Source organism: Lagenorhynchus albirostris, chromosome 1 (assembly GCF_949774975.1).
Source record: "Lagenorhynchus albirostris chromosome 1, mLagAlb1.1, whole genome shotgun sequence".
In the NCBI taxonomy this organism is placed as follows: domain Eukaryota; kingdom Metazoa; phylum Chordata; class Mammalia; order Artiodactyla; family Delphinidae; genus Lagenorhynchus; species Lagenorhynchus albirostris.
Window position 1 is genome coordinate 174,412,529 of NC_083095.1, and position 17,274 is coordinate 174,429,802.

General features: G+C 47.4%; 1 pseudogene; it reads right to left on the reverse strand.

Moving 5' to 3' along the window:
• Positions 1 to 1,984: 1,984 nt before the first annotated feature.
• LOC132528786 (ester hydrolase C11orf54 homolog) lies at positions 1,985 to 17,071 on the reverse strand (annotated as a pseudogene).
• Positions 17,072 to 17,274: the final 203 nt, after the last annotated feature.

Genomic DNA, 17,274 nt, shown 5'->3' on the forward strand with positions numbered 1-17,274 from the left:
AAGTTATTTGAAGGTTGGATTTTAGCTCACTGCATCTTAAGGGATGCCGTGTGGCCCTCTTGCTGGCTGTAGTCAAGTACAGGGGAGGCCATGAGCCTGGTCCTTACCCAGGAAAGAAAGACATTTGCAAAGCCAGTGCCTCTCCCCCGGTTTTGTTCCGAGCTCCTGACCTCCCCCCTTCCCCAGGCCCCTTAAGATCGACATGTGAAACTTGATTATCCTAAAGCAGTCATCGAAAATCGCATTGTGTCAGGTCAGATGGCTGACTGAGCCTGGCCAGGGACAGGTGTCCATGGAGGAGGGAGGAAGTGGACACTCCAAGGGGCATATTTATAGCAGTTGGAGTTAAAAATACAACCAGCCTGGTCCCAAAGCCTGGGCTGGATGCGATGGGGTGGACCTCTGTGATGAGTGAGCCTCACAGTGCCGAGGAGCAGAGTGGGGTGGGGAGGAAGGCCCCTCGCCACAGAAAGCCCCAAGAGACGGCTCGCCCAGAGGTCTGTGATGCCATGAGGTGAGGTGACTCGTCACCGGCAACCCGACGTCTCTTCCCACGTCTGGCTTCCTCGCCAGCTGGAGCTTAGATCGTGGAACACAGAGGGGAGCTGCAGGAACGCATTGATGAAATCTGCAGGGCAGGGGAGGACTTTCCAAAGAGATTCACATTTAATCACGGTGTTTCCCCTCCAAGTTTTACTGAGATATAGTTGGCATATAACATTGTCTTAGTTTGAGGTGTACAGCATAATGATTTGCTATATGTATATATATGTATTGAGGAATGATCATGGTGGTAAGTTTTGGTAACAGCCATCACATCACACAGTTACTCTTTATTCACAAGTTGACTGACCGGCAAGTTTGTCACTGATGTACATTGTGTTGTAGCTATTGAAATGTGCTTCTGGAAAGAGATGGAACATTGGAGAAAACTGCCTTTGTGGTGAAAACATTGTTGCAAATTACAAAAACCACTTTTTTTTAATGAATGTAAAATTTTTATTCATTTCTTTTGGTACAAACTAGTGTTTATTTTAAAATAATATTTAGGAATTTATACTCACAGGACATGTTATAGTTAACATCCAAAGACAAAAAATATTTCGTGACAATTTATTATATACTTAGTACTAAAAAGCTCCTAAATCTGAACAGTGTTGGCATTACAAGACTAGAGAGTTGTTTTGGGCTAATGATTATTATAGAAAAACACTGAAGAAAATTTCAACCATTACAATCGGTAAAGGTATAATTTTATATTTCATGAAGGACAGTAGTCATATTTAGCAATAGACTCATTTATAGAGTATACTAACCTCGAGGTTGTATTTTGATGCTGTTTCTTTTCAATTCTCTTCTTGCAAATAACCAACAAGGCAGAAACTGCTTCCAACTGACAGTCCAAACAAAGGAAGAATCATGGCTAACCGTCTGGTTGCTAATATTTGTTAAAGGCAAATTGCAAACTTCTGAGTATGGTTCAACATCACCAAAAGGAGTAAAGTTGCTCCCTCTGACCACCTTATTCCATGAAAAAAGTGTACTTTGACTTCTAAAATGGATTTCAAAAATTCAGTAGAAAGATTTAACAACTATGAACATTTCCAACACTGATTTTTCCAATACCCAGAAACATCCACTTAGCAGTTGTAAGACTAATTTGAAAAACTGAATACTATTATACAAATGTAAATTATTACTATTAGCTAGTAGGAATAATCACTTGATTCTTAATCCTGTTTATATTTAATTATAAACATAAGACTGATTTTTAGAATAAAAAGAATGAAGAACATCTCCATCATGTGTCTTTGTTCCCAATAATCCCTTTCAGATAGATCTGTGAAGTAATACAGAGCACAGTGTCGACATACCTTTCATTTCAAAGGCCAAAAAAAATGGGCCTTAAGTAGTGAGATCAGTTCATTAGGCTTTATATTAGTATCAATTAATGAGTTAATCAGTCAAACGAGTATCAGTTGATTTAATCTCGCCCAAATGAATGGGTCTCTGTTGGTTGATCAATGCAATAGAGAAACTCTGCAGGTAAGAAGTATCCAAGATATTCCACTCTGTCTGGGGTGGTGTCATAATGGTAGTGCCCACCTTCTTCATGATGACTGAAACAATGAGTGTGCTCCAACCACAAATCAAACCCTGGGTCTCTGGAGATAAAAACTGGCAAACCAAAGGAGCCTTCATCTCAAAAACGTAACCATTTATTCAAGTCTTCATCAGAGTTCAATGGGCAGGAAGAAAATTCTGCTGGCATAATGTGAATCTTCACTTTTCTCTTCTGAATCACGAAAGTACCTCCCATTCCTACAGGCTTATCTCAATAATGTTTTTCAAGAGTCTGTCTTGGGCTTCCCTGGTGGCGCAGTGGTTGAGAGTCCGCCTGCCGATGCAGGGGACACGGGTTCTATGCCCCGGTCTGGGAAAATCCCACATGCCGTGGAGCGGTTAGGCCCATGAGCCGTGGCCGTTGAGCCTGTGCGTCCGGAGCCTGTGCTCCTCAACGGAAGAGGCCACAATAGTGAGAACCCCGCGTACCGAAAAAAAAAAGAGTCTGTCTCATACAAGTCACAAACTTAAGTTTTCCAGTTCTTCTTTTGGCTTTCACCTCAGTGACCTTTCCAGGTTGGCCTTCACTGGCAAAAAGATTAGCCAGTAATGCACACCCCAAATCATGATATTTCTCACTGTATTTCTCTAGTAGGCACCCTCCCTCTGCCGAGTTAACAGGAGCAAGGTAACTTCCATTCACAGGAGGTTTGTGTTCACTTTCTGTTTGAACAACTGGCATAAACTCAGAATTGAATCCAAGAGTCTGAAATGGGCCTGCTCCTGCTCCAAAAACAAAAGCTCCAGGAAGCTGGATTTCTTTTAAGATTTTATTTAGATCATAAACTTTTTTTTATTTATAAGAGGCAATAAGTAAGGCACACCTCCTACTTCTGCAATTCTAGTTTTCCCACAGATACCTTTTACGGGAAAGGTAAGTGGCTCCTTAGTCAAATTAGGGCAATCAACTACAGACACCTGGACATCAGCAAAGTTATCCATTAGCATCTTCTGCTTAACTCCAAACTCCGGAACTCCATGCTGCAGCAGCCCTCCTTTCCACGTGCTGCCTCTCCCCTTCTGCGCAGGTCCTAAGCAGAGGCCCCACCCCACGCTTGGACGTCGCCCCGCCTAGGCCCCGCCCCACGCTCCAACGTCCCGGAAACGAAAGAAGGCTGCTGGGAGAGGCGGGGAGCGGGCCTCTTCCCGCTTGCGGGGACCCAGTGCAGAGCGGGTCCCGCGTGAGGCCAGGGACGCGGATGCAGACCTCTGGGGCCTGTCGCAGGCCTGGATTAACTGACACACATGGCAGAGAGACGCCAGCTCCCAGGTACTGCCCGCCACCGTCCACCATCTAGGGAATGCGGCCGGGGACCCCCTCACGCACTACCCTGGGAGCGGGACGGGGCTGAGAAGAGGAGAAACACGCAGGGATGAGGCCTGACCAGGGAACGCCTGGGGGACCCACATGTGAAATCTAAAAAAAGATGGGTGTTTTTTTTTTTTTTTTCAAGAGAGAAAGAGCTGGGAAGAAGCACACTAACAGGAGACCCGAGTGTGAGCGCACATGTGCCTCCTTCCCTGCCTCCTGCACACGCTGCTGGGTTGATTACTCACCGTGGCTGGGCCGTGGGGTGGGAGGCGGTCAGGCTTTGCCCTGGGGAGTTGGGTAATTACAGTTCTGAGTGTTGAAAAAAATAGTCTCATTGCGCCCATGGGCACCTCTGGACGCTCAGAGGGAATGGTGTCAGCAGGGTCCTCCTCGTCAAGCTGTCCAGAGACCCTGACTAAAGGGGAGAATTATGTGTATTGAACTCCCTGCGTTCTCTCCCCTTTACTCCTACCCACCTCTACTTCCCAGACCCCAAAGCAAAAAACAACACAAGAGTGACAACGGTGGCCAGCTTACAGATAGAGAGCTGTGAAAAAAATCCAAAGTAGATTTTCAAATCCACCCTGTTTATGCGACTTTCCAAGTGGTTAAGTCAATGATTCCCAGCCCCGGTTTTAGGACACCCCCAAGTGTCTTTATTCCAAGGGCGATCGTGAAATTCCAAAAATAAAATGATTTTAAGTCCCTGCACTTTAAACTAAGCTCACACCTTGTACTCGTTACAAGCACACACTTTCAGAGGGAAAGAGATTGAGAAATCTAACAACAGTCTGATTCCAACAGACCGGCCACAGCAATCAAAATACCACTTTGTATTTGGGTAATGCTTTGCGGCTTTGAGAGCACTTTCTGATTCCTGGGTTAGTGACTAAACGTGTGAATTAATACAAAAGATGACTGTTTTAGCCTCCACATTGCACTAGAGGTAGGAACAGAGACGGGCCCTTCCTCTGGCACGAAGCTATCGCTATGTAGCTCATCTGTGAAGTTTCAGTCTGTCAGCGGCTGGTGGAGGTGCTGTTTGGAAAAAGCTGGTGGCCCAGGCCTGGGCGGCAGTGGCATTGCTTGGGCCAGGCAAACAGGGCTCTGCGGGGCCCGGGGTCATGGTCAAAGAGAAGGAAGGGCAGGCAGCTTCAGGCTGGCTTTCCCACTGGGCTGAGCAAGGCTGGAAGTTCTGGGGCAGCGGTGTGAGCAGCTGGCCAGGTTAGCAATGAGCTCATGAGCAGCAAAGCCCAGGCTGAAATCTGGGTCCATTTCTTCCAGAGCTCACTCCCCTGCCAGCCTGCGGAGCCGCCTCTCGGTCGAATTCCTAGAACTGAGTTGTGTTCAGAGAAACTAGGGTCTGCTTATGTGGGGCTGCCTGCATCCTAACGGGTTGATGTTTATTTTAAAGCAACACCATGGAAAGTGAAGAACAGAGAGCAAACTTGGTTTTAAAGAAAATAAATATGAGACAAAAACTGAGAAACATTATGTGTCACGGAAACACAATTCGAAGAGGTTCAGAAGGCCTTCTGCTGAAGCAAGCAGAGCTTCCTCCTCTACTCCTACCTCTGGCCTCACCCTGTTTAGCGCCGGCCCACCTGTTCACTCCCCCCTGAGGGGCTGACTGTGCTATCTGCTTGTGGTTTTGATGCCTCGTGGGCAGGATGGCTCAGGGCCCCTCTCTGGACAGGGACAACTCATTGAGAAAATGGCCAAGGGCAGAGAAAGAGCTCCAAAGGCTGATAAGACCAGCCAGAAAGAATTAGGCTGTAATTAGTGGGGTTGGGGTATCTGTCTCCAGAAATCTAGCCCAACAGGTACACTGAGTGTTTAAATAATGAACTAAAGTTAAAAACATAAAAATGCACATTATATGTGTGTTGTGAATGACATTCACATGCACTGTGTACAACTGTACTGAATACAGTTTTCCAGTCCATACGTGAAACAATGTGGCAGATTAATAATTTTGGCAATCATATTAGCTGTAGATAACCAACACATAAACCCACACGCTACTGTAATTTCGCAGTTTATTTGTATTTTAGGGAGTCACAACTAACGCTGCATAAGTACATCAAGGTTCACTTTATCAATTCAGGGACTGACTGTTGTATTATTTTATATTTCACTCTGAAAGATAGAATTAAAACATCTTTAGGGTAGAAAAACGTATTTCAGAAAAAACTTTATTTCCTCTTTAAATTGACCATACCTGGCTATATTTTTTTTTTTTTTCGGTACACGGGCCTCTCACTGTTGTGGCCTCTCCCGTTGCGGAGCACAGGCTCCGGACGCGCAGGCTCAGTGGCCATGGCTCATGGGCCTAGCCGCTCCGCGGCATGTGGGATCCTCCCAGACTGGGGCACGAACCCGTGTCCCCTGCATCGGCAGGCGGACTCTCAACCACTGTGCCACCAGGGAAGCCCCTGGCTATATACTTTTTAACTTATTTCAGTATTTTTACCATGGGTAGTTAGGTCTAAGCAACGAAAAGGAATTGTCATTCCCCAGGATATAATATACATGATAGAAAATGACTGTCCTTCTGTATTCACACTGACACAGACAATTACAAAAGGGGCAGTCTGGGATCTACTTTATTTTCTGCAGTTGTCATAAAAAGCAAATGTCTATTTTCACTTGGGAAATGGGATACATTATAAAAATCAGGTCAAAAGATGTAGATAGTTGTCACTGTTTATATGTAGCTTTAAAGCCTGGAGAATGTTCTTAATGTTTTATTTCCCGTTCATTTAGTAGCTTCCATGACTAGGTTTGGGTGCAAGGAAATTTACTTCATAAAAAGTCATGCACCACATATTCTTAGTATACACTTTCAATCGTCAGGCATCGTCTCCAGATTTCGATTTCTCTAAAGTCCTGGCAGTTTGCTACATGTCAGTCAGTGATATTTGTTCATACTTTATATACTGTTTTATGATGATTCAGGCAGATTCGGGTTATAAGTATCTTTAGGAGAACTGCATCCTTTGTTTATTACAGAATATAGACAATGCTGCATGAATAATTTCTAGCCTAAATGGATGGCAACCGCATACTTCTACTTGCTGAGGCCAAACTTTCAGAATCATTTTTGATTCCTCTCACATTCTACATCCAAATCCACCAGACAGTGCTTTTGACTCAACCTGTGGAATATATCCAGAATCTTCCCAGGGCTCACAGCTTCCCCTGCCATCCTGGAGTGAGGCCCCATATTTGGGCACCGTCCTCCTGTCTGGTCCTCCTGCCCCGGCCCTGGTCCTCTTTCAGTCTGTTTTCTGCCCAGCAGGCAGAGTGTCCCTTTTAGAGCATGAGTCAGATCTTGTCACTGTCCTGTCCCAGCCCTGCCATGGCCCACCTCACTCAGAGGGAGAGTCAAAGTCCCCAGGCCCACACTCCTTGCCCCCAGCTCCACACTCTGCACCAGCCACGCTGCCCTCTCCACCCTGCCTCCAGGCCTTTGCTCTCCCTTTCCGGGTAGTCACTTGGCTGGTTCCTTCACCTCCTTCAAGTATCGATCTAAATCTCGCCTTCTTATTGAAGCCTGGTGTGAATACTCCCATTTAGGATGGGAAACCGTCCTGTCACAAACCCGTTCCCCCAAACAGTGCTGATCTCCCCATGCCACTCTCCTCCTCCTCTTTCCGTAGCCCTTATCTATCACCGTTAGCAAACCGTAGAACTTGCCTATTTATTATGGTTATTGTCTGTTTTCTCCCTAAACTGGAATGTATATTCTGGAAGGCAGGGATCTTTCTTTGTTCTGTTCACTGATGCATCCCCAACTTGATAAATACCTGTTTATTTCAAGCGTCCAGAGGCACTTGATAAACACCTGTTTATCAAGAAGTGTTTATCACATCAGTGTGATGCCTCAATCTACCTAACGGAGCAGTATCACATGGTCGCTCTGGTGAAGGCCTGTGGGGCTGCAGCCCATCCTCCCTGCACTGGGCTATGGCTCAGTCACGTCTTACCTGGAGAAGGACCAGAGCCCAGCCTCCTTTGAGCTGAGTCTGCTGTCTTATAGATGGATTCATGGGTGCCTGTTTTTCTTTTCCTTTTTAGCACCTTTAATTATCCTGAAAAACAATTTGAGTGTGATGGTAAATTAAAACATGTTTCTAACATGAGTAATTTATTCTTATGTATGTGCTTTTCCAGGTTTGCGGGCAAGGCTGCCCTCGTGAATAGACCACTCATGTAGTCTTGTGCAGTTGGAAGGGTCTGAGGAAGGCCAGCTCGCCCCCAAATATCTTCCTTCTGGTGGCATGGTCCACTAGGAGGTTAATGGGCTGGAGGGACAGTTATTGAAGTTTGTGATGACTCCCACCTGGGGGAGGCAAGTCTTGATTGTTCACTTGGTTAGTGAAATCCTAAATGGTGAGAAATAGTATGGAAATGCATTAGCGAATGAGTTAAAGCTGGAAGCATGAGAATGCATATTAGAGCAATGGCTTGTTGACGGCATGCCTGACGTTCACAGTGCAGTTTTCCTTTAATGCCCTTCAGAATGGAACTTCAGCGTCTGCATCTGTCAGGATGGGGCGGGAGGCTGCGTGGTGGTCCCTGGGCCAACCTGCCTGTGTTCCCTGAGGAGAGCTGACTGGCTGTCAGCTGAGGCTCAGTTCAGAGAAGGAACGCCTTAGAACGGCAGTCACCTACCAGACAAATAGCAAAAGCTCTGGGCACCTGGTGACAAAGATGAGCACAGCAGTTTTTGTTTGAAGGATTTTCCCGTATCTTTCTGATCTATCCACCCGGAAGTTAATGCGAATGAATGCCGACCATTAGTCTGGACCAGCGGGTCTTCAGCCTTCCCCGGGAGCATTCGGGGCTGGCAGCTTTCCTACCAGACACATGAACCACTCCCACACAAATGAGGAAGGGAACAGCCTTGGGCCTTGAAGCCTACGGCTACTCAGACACGAGGCCTCGGAGACCGTGGGTGAGGAAAACAGGTCCCGCAGAATCTGTGACTGTAGTGCACCGACCGTCACCTTCTTTTCTCCCCACTGCAGTCAGGAAAGTGCAGGGTCTGGAAATGCACACAGTGAAAGAGGAGACACCCTGTTTGTACTGCGCACATCTGCGGTTTCCGAAGTGTAGGCTTGTCCACATGTGTAACTTCTGCTACAACGCAACGTCTTTCTGCTTCTCCCTGCTTGCAGCTGGGAGGCCTGGCAGGGACGGCCACTGGGCCTTTATAAGGTGGGTCTCACCAGGGCGCACGGGCACGGCCTCTGTTCTGAAGTCGCTAAAGCGTTAGCGCAGGCCGTGGGTCCAGCCCTCGGCCCATCGCAGGCCTGTCCGGCTCTCTTTCCAGAGGGCGGAAGTCCCTGTCCTGCTTCCCAGTGTTCACCAGGCCACAGGTTGTCTGATCCAGGAGCTTCCATCTCCAGACAGGCCTGGACGTGGGGGGCGGGGCCGCGGCAGGATAAGGAGGAGCCTGGAAGGCGCAAGGCCTGGGGAGAGGTGGAGCCTGGGCTGGAAAGGGTGTGTCCTGGGTAGGGCCTGAACTCGGAGGGGCGTGGCCTCAACTTGGGCGGAGCCCGAGGTGGGGCAGGGTAGGCGGGACCTGAAGTCCCCACCCGGGTTGGGTGGGGCCTAGGAAGGGGTGGGGCCCTAGGTGGAGCCTGTATTGGGAGGGGCGGGGCCTTGGTGGGCGGGGTCACCCTCCCTCTGTTGGCTCAGGTCCCTCTAGGCAAAGCTGCGAGTCTGATCGGGAGGGGTTTCCTTGTGGAGCGATTGCAGGAATGGTGATGTGCTTTAGCCTTCTTGTGTTTGTCCTGTTCCTACCCTACACCCAGGGATAAGCTAACTGGTTCAAACAACGGAGAAATGTGCCGCATCAGGGGCTCCAAGCGTTTTTCCCGGACCAGGCTCCTGGCCATTAGAATAGATGAGACAGACACAGGCCCCTTAGGAATGAGCTGCCCTACAGGTGAGATGAACTGTGACCTTCCACGAATCAAAATGCTTTTCAATGGTTTTATGGTTTAAAATCACAAAAGAAATACAAGACTATTGCTTAAAAAAATCAAAATAATGCTGTTGTATATGGAGTAAAAAGTGAAATCCTTCTTTATATTTCTTGCCCTCCACTCCCACTGTCCACATGGGACACTGTTGTAAGCACTGTTGAAAGGTTTGGTGCACCTTTCTGGAGGTTTTCCTGTCCATTGAGTGTGAATGCACACACAATCCACATTAAACATACACATGGTATTTTTTTTTTTCTTATGTACATAGGGCTGTAGCTTACATACTCAAAACAAAAACACTGCATCAGGAGGGTGTTCCTAGCAGTATATTTGATCCATCTCATTTCTTTTCAACCAGGGCATACCATTCCACAGTATGGGTGCAATCATGAAAACTTTTGGTGGGCTGTATTAGTTTCCTGGGGCTGCCATTAAAAAAAATTACCACAGTCTTGTGGCTTAAAACCACAGAAGTTTGTTCTCTCACAATTCTGCAGTCTAGAAGTCCAAAATCAAGGTGTCAGCAAGACCATGCTCCCACAGGGCTCTGGGGGAGGATCCTTTCTTGCCTCTTCCAGTACTGGGGGCTCTAGGAAATCCTTGGTGTTCTTTGGCCTGCAGCTGCATCACTCCAGTCTCTGCCTCCATCTTCATATGGCCTTCTCTGTGCATCTTCTCTTTTTATAAGGACATTGAATTTGGGGCCCATCTTAACTAATTGCATCTGCAAAGATTGTTTCCAAGTAAGGTCACATTCTGAGGTTCTGGGTGGACACGAATTTTGGGGGACCACTATTCAACTCACTATGGTAACCATAGGTCTTGATGGCTTCATTTTACTGCCCATTGTCTGTGTCCCAGTCCAAACCCAGATGGCAGAGTCATAAGGGCCCATTCCTGAAGAACTTTCCATTCATCCCATGAACAGCAATGGACTGAGCACCTGCTGTGGGCTAGGCACCTAGATTAGAGTAAGCTGTGGGCAAGACCGAGGCTCCGGCCTCACACAGTGCGCTTGCTCTGTCACAAGGGCTATGTCTGTCATCAGAGAATCCCCATGCCTAACACAGTGCCTGGAGCTTAATAACTAAGTGTTCAATTAATGAATGAGTGAATGGATAAATGAGAGATACTGACAAACAAGCAGATAATAATAATACATAGTGGTATGATACTGCGATAGGGGCAAAGTACAGGGCAGCCAGAAGAGCAGCTGTAATCGAGACTTTGGGCATTAGGAATGCTTTGTTGGATGAAATAACTCCTAAGTTGGGACCTTACTGGAGTTAGTTAGGCAAAGAGTGTGGGGTCGGAGTGGGTGGAATGTTCTAGGCAGAGGAAAGGGTGGCTTGGCAGCTGGAGGTGAAACAGGTGTAGAGAATCAGAAGCCATTAGCTGCTCAGGATGGGTCCTGAGCTGTCTCCGCGGGGGACAGTGGTAAAGGAAAAGCTGCAGGGCCCTCTAGAACAGTCTGTCTAATAGAACCTTCTGCAGTGAGGGAAGTGCTCTAGATCTGGTCCATCCAAGGTGGCGGCCATAGCCACATGTGCCTAGTGAGCACCTGAAATGAGGCTAACGTAACCGAGGAACCGAACGCTTAATTTTATTAAATTTTTAAGAATTTAAATATAAGTAGCCACGTGTGCCAGGAGTTCTTGTATGAACAAAGCAGCTCTAGATCCTAATATCCTAACTTAATCCAAAATCACAGTTTTGTCCATGAATTCAACTTCTTCCTGTACTACTAAGTCCTTTGCTAGATTTATCTACCATCGGGGAGCCAAACGGATCTGAGCTCTGCCTGCTGTCCAGGTTAACAGAGGCCACGTCAGGAGCTGGGTGGCAGAAGCAGAGCCAGGGCTTAGATCTGAAATGCAGTTAACATTTCTTAAATGTCTACGGTAATCTAGACACACATGACCATTCTTTGAAACACACACTGTTACTCTTAATTTAAAGAACTACGTGTAAATGTGTACCAACAGTGGGAAAGACCCATTGCCTCTGGGTAGAGTCAACTGAGGATCAGAGGTCAGGAGGTCAGGGGGCAGGAGAGTTTCTTTTCACAAAATGCCCTTTTATACTGTTAGATTTAATATGAGCACATGCTATCATTAAAAGTCAACCAAGAAAGCAAAACCAATGGTTTTTAGTGGTAAACAGTGGCTACTACAAGACGAAGGGAATTAGAATTCCCCTTGGCTCTGGGAAGCCAGCCGAGCAAGGTCTAAAGTCAGTGAGATTTACCTGATGCACTTACTGTAGATGAGATTTTAAAAGCTCACCGTTTCCCAGAGACAGTGCTACCTAGCTGTTGTCTGGAGAGGGGCAAGGAGGCTCCCCAGATTCCATAAGAAGCAGGCAACCTAAAATGTACCCCATGCCAAACAAGCCATGAGTTGTGCCACGTTTAAACTGTAACTGGGTGAGGGAGAGTGAATCACAACTGAGAAAATATGGTCACAAGGAGAAGTCAGGATACGGGTTTGCTGGGCAACTCCAGAGATATGTCAGAAGCGGCTGCACCAGCAGGCTGACTCGGTCCTCCGGCTGCAGCCAGACAGCCACGGCCATAAGGACCTGAAAAGGGGATACTTTAAGGATATTGGGTCTTCTTTGTTCTGTCTTTATATCCAGTAAGTAGCGTTCTTACCTTCCTTTGCATTTTGTAGTGCGTTTTCCCACTGGGGAGAAACAGTGCTGACTGGGTGAAACAAGTATGCTCATGTTAACACAGGAGTGAATGCGTTAACGCTCTGCAGTGCCACAGCCAGTCCTCTGTGAATTTGGATTTCGGGGGCCAGCGTCACATATGGAAGCAACACAGGCTTGGAATGAGAGGAACCCAGCTCCCATTCTCAGCTTCTCCCCTCATTAATGTGTGATCTTGACCTTATTACTTAACCTCTGAGCTTCAGCTTCTCCTGTGCAAGATGGAAGTGAGCTTGGGTAAAAATCGAGAAAATACGGGCAAAGCACTTGAGATAATGTCATGTGATAGACATTCGATAGATGGTTCTCTCTCGCTCTCCCATGTATAAATGAACATATCAAACCATACATATATGACACAGAGTCCCCCTCAGTGAGCTGGACGGGACTCCAGCTACACGCACAGCCTCTAAGCTCCCCCAGAGTCCATCGGCCAGCTCCATCGAGTTTATTTGGGTTTGGGACATCAGATCAAGCTCTGAAGACAGGAGCCTGGATCTAGGCAAAGTCTGCCACCGGCTGGATCTGTGACTGAGCAAGTGACAGAGCCTGCCTGGGCCTCAGAGTCCTCATCTGTCAAATCATGGGGACACCTGAGCAAGAAAGAGCAACATTGCAAACCACAAAGAATAAAAGGTGGGAGTAATGGCAGAGGAAAAGGACTCAAGTCAAAGACAGTGACACTTGCAGCGTCATCTCCTGAATCCTTCTTTCCTATATGCTGACTGATGATGCTGCACCCGAGCCCTAGCCTTTGGTGGCCACTTCCAAGCAAGTGCACTTGGTGGGAAGGAAAGGGCCCCTGGAGGCTGTGCAGTCAGGTGGGGTCGGGGCAGGGTTTGTGCCTGGTGGGGAAGCTCCATTCAAGTTGCCTCTGTCGTGTTTGACAATGATTTTCCCTGAATGAAAGACCCTTAAAACATTTTCTGGCATGTAGTGAAATTTTAATAACTATATTTTGTATCAGAAGCAAGATGTAAGTGTTACTGGATCAGAAGGGAAAACTCAGTTCTGTTTTACTCATTCACACAACCCAGTGAAGAGTGTACAATGGAAAGGACTTGGATGGGTGTGATTCACACTTCTTTCCCAAAGTAGGATAAGCAACAAGGCCATGTCCGAATGGACGGTGGTCATGGAGGCACATAACACTCATGTCCAGATACTGTTGGGAGACAGTAAGATGCTCTGATATGGGTTCAGCAGGGGCTGGAAGCCAATAGTATTTGGAGAGAGGAGGGTCTGAACAATAAGGCTGTTTCTTCTCCCTGAGTCAGTAAAGACTAAAACCATTAGCTTCAGAAATTGCCTTCTTGGGCTGAGTCTCCACTCCTCCTTCCAGAACTTAGACAAAGACCTCAACTCTGTTCTCAGCTTCCCCACCTGTAACTTAAGGGCATCCTTCATCATTCTCACAGGGTTGTTCTGAGGATTAACTCAGCGAGTATCTGTAGAGTCTGGCCCTTAGCGCTTGTGAAGGTCAGCATCGTGCAGAAGAAGCGGAGGAATGGGGTGGCAGGATGCGGTGAGCCAGACGGAGCCTAAGTGGCAAAGTTCGGTTTTGAGCAAAAGCCCAGTCATGGGAGGGGAGGCTGACACAGCTTCTGGTGTTCAATCAGGAAGAGAAGGTTTAATCAGTAATCACCTAGTGAGAGAGGAAAAACTGTAGGTTATTGTCATCCTTCCTCCCTCTCCTCAACATACAAATGCCACATTAATGACGTCCCCCAGAAAAGAATCCCTCTTTGACCCACACGCCCCTTCAGTTACTGAACCCTCTGTCCTCCATCCACTCCTGACTCCAGGGAAGGTCCCGCCATCTCTCCTCCGTCCACAGCAGGACTCCAGGCTGCCTCTTACACCATCCTCCTGTGCTTTCTCTTGTTCTCTCTTGCACTCGCTCCATCAGGCTTCACTCCACGAAGGCTACCAATATCAGGGTCCCTAGTGACCTTCGTGGGGCTACATCAACCCGCAATTCTTAGTCTTCCTCTTTCTTGACCAATTTGCGGCTCTTGTCACATTTGACCACTTCCTCCTCATTACACGATTGCTTTCAGTTGGCTTGGGGAACACCACACTCCCTTGGTTTTCTCCTCTGTCCCTGACTGCTGCTTTGGAGTCTCTTGTGCCGTTCTTCCTCACCCCCAAACTCTGCCCATTGCGGTGCTTGGGGTATCATGGGTCCTCTTTACTTCTGGTGATCTCATTAGTCTCCTGGCCACCAGTAGGGTGAGGTCTCCCATATTCAGATCTCCGGCCCAGACCAGCTCCCTTAACTCCAAGTTTATGTCCAACACCCCAGGGGAACAGGCATCTCAAGCCTCCAACTCTTTTTTTTTTTGACATAGGAATACCAACTTCATTTTGTCCGGGAAGGATGTTAAAAGAAAAAAAAAACTTTACCATTTAGAATCACCTTCATTTCACAAAACAAAGGACATGTTAACATTTTAAAAATAGAAAGAGCATAATCTCAGAATCAAGCCTCCAACTCTTGCTCTTTCCCCCAAAACTTGCTGCTCGTATGGCTTCTTATTTCAGTAAATGACAACTTCATGCTTTTGGTTGCTGCTTGGGACTGAATTGTGTCCCCCAGATTCATATGTTGAAGCCCTAAGCCCCCATGTGACTGTATTAGAGAGAGGGCCCTACGGCGAATTAAGGTTAAATGAGGTTGTAAAGGTGGAGCCCTGATCCCATAGAACTGGTGTCCTTATAAGAAGAGGAAGAGACACAGAGATCTGTCAGCAAATTCTGTCTTCAAAATACATCCAGACTTTATCTGCCACTCATCACCAACAGGGTTTAGGCTGTTGGATTATTGCAGCAACCTCTTAGCTCATCTTCCTGTGCTAGTAGGAAGGAAGGTGCCATCCACCTGGTACCTGAAAAGCTTTCCTTGGGAATGTGGGGAGTTTTCATTCTTCTGAGGTTGGAATAATCCTCGGAGAAACAATACGTGGGGTTCAAACAGTCCCAGTGGTCTCCTTGGGACTTACCATTCGGAAAAAAGGAAAGTTACCCAGAAAAGCAGTGGTTCCAGTGTCCGGCCAGGGTCGGCGTGGGCCCGCTGAGAGCACTTGCCCGCGATGCGGGTCACAGCCAGCCTGGCCTTGGGCCCTACATCCTCCGCCAAGCCTGCTCTAACCCCAGGAGGGAGTCCGACACTTACAGTGCAGCCAAGAACTGTTACTGGAACTCCATGTTCTGATGGCTCCTGCAGAGACCGCTGACAATTTTTGCTTCAGAGTATGCTCTTCCAGGAAAAACCTTCTACAGAACAGATTTAAAAATCACATCAAGTCACAAAAAGATATTCCTTCTGACAAAGAGGCAGGAGGAACCAGGGGCTGCCTGACCTTTGGCGAGGGGTCAGCCTGGGCCTGCCTGCACCTACTTGCTTCGGTGCAGGAATTAACCCTGGCGGCTTCTTCCTCGAAGGCCAGAAAGCCCAGAGCGCTGAGTGTGCTAAGCCTACTGCCTCCCAGTTCCTGGTGGGCGTTGGTTACCGGAAAGCAAGGGGTCTTTGTGTTTGGCTCCTGCCAGCTGGGACTATGAGAGCTGATTGCCTTCAGAGCGCTTCTCGTTGAATGTTTGTGCTCATTCCTTAAAACTTTCTGAAACAGGCGGTTAAGAACCGGTGACTTCAAAGTGAAATGAAAGGCGTAAGAGAAAGCATCATGGGTGTTGTATAGCAACCATCTTCAAGAAACACGAAGCACTTCACATCAGGGGATGTCTTGACATGCGGTCCCCAGACTCCGGAGGCCCAGGTTGTCTTCGGTCCCTTGCCATGGAATGCTGGGTGGATATAAATGATTTGTTTCTCGTCTTTAATAAAGTACTTAAAATGGCCACAGTGGTACATGCATCTGGTTAAAAAGTTCCAGCAGCGTAAAGGCTTCGTGAAGGACCACAGGCTTTTCTCCAGCTGTCTCTCCCCCATCCCACCACCCCTCCTCCTCTCTTGGTTTTTATCAGGGGACTTTTAGTTTTACACCGTCATGGTTCATATCCACGTTTGCCTCTAGAAACACAGTGAAATGTGGTGCTCTGTCTGTAGATTTATTCCAAATGTTTCAAACATGTAAACAGTGTTTGATATGCAAATGTAAAGGTCTTTTAAGATCTTTAGGCTCTAACTCTCTGAGGCCTGGGTCCCTGTGTGATTACCAAAGAAAACCCTGGCTTGGCCCATTCAGTTGTCTTCCAATCGTCCCCTTTGGGGTGGCAGGAACAATGCAGGCAGCAGCAGATCCCATCATGTAAAGACTTCATTCTGCACGTATCTGCATGGCTCCAGACCAGGTTTGCAAGGCACACGCAGATGTTATGCAAGTACCTGAGGTAATTACTGACTAGTCTTGCTGGCTGCCTTGCAATAAAATCAGGGAGAAGGGCTCCACAGCTCAACCCCATTAGGTCACCAGAAGGCCCAGTATCTTCTTCTGAGCGTGAGTTTAGGGCAGGAGATCTGGCAAAGATGGAAAGTAGGCTTCTGGGTAGCTGTCAGGGCCTGTTGACATCACCCCGCAGAAACTGCAAAAATAAAATAAAAGTGAAAAGATTTCCCAAAGCCTTTGACAGAAAAAGTACGTTTTAATCAGATGCAGAAATCCTTCCAGCAAACAGCGGTGCTGAAGCAGCCACACTCAGGCCACAGCACGGTGAGGGCCAACGAAGCAGGACCTGCTTTCAGTGTCACACTGTGGACCCAGGTTTGGTTCTTGGCTTTGTTCCTTATGAGCTGTTGGGTCCTGTTAACTTACTTCCTCTCTGTAAGCCTGTTTCCTAAAGTGTAGGGGTACCTGCCTTACCCTTCTTGTGGGATGGTGAACCTCCACGCCCAGCAGGCTGTGCACAGCTGGTCACCACCACCCACCTCCTGTTCCCGGGAGATGTTCATGTCTTCGCTCTGGTCCATCCTGTTTCAGGCAGGGTTGAGCCAACACCTGCAGACAGACCTTGTCTTCAAATGCATATTTTTTTATCATCTTTATTGGACTATAATTGCTTTACATTGTTGTGTTAGTTGCTGCCCTATAACAAAGTGAATCAGCTATACGTATACATATATCCCCATATCTCCTCCTTCTTGCATCTCCCTGCCACCCTCCCTATCCCACC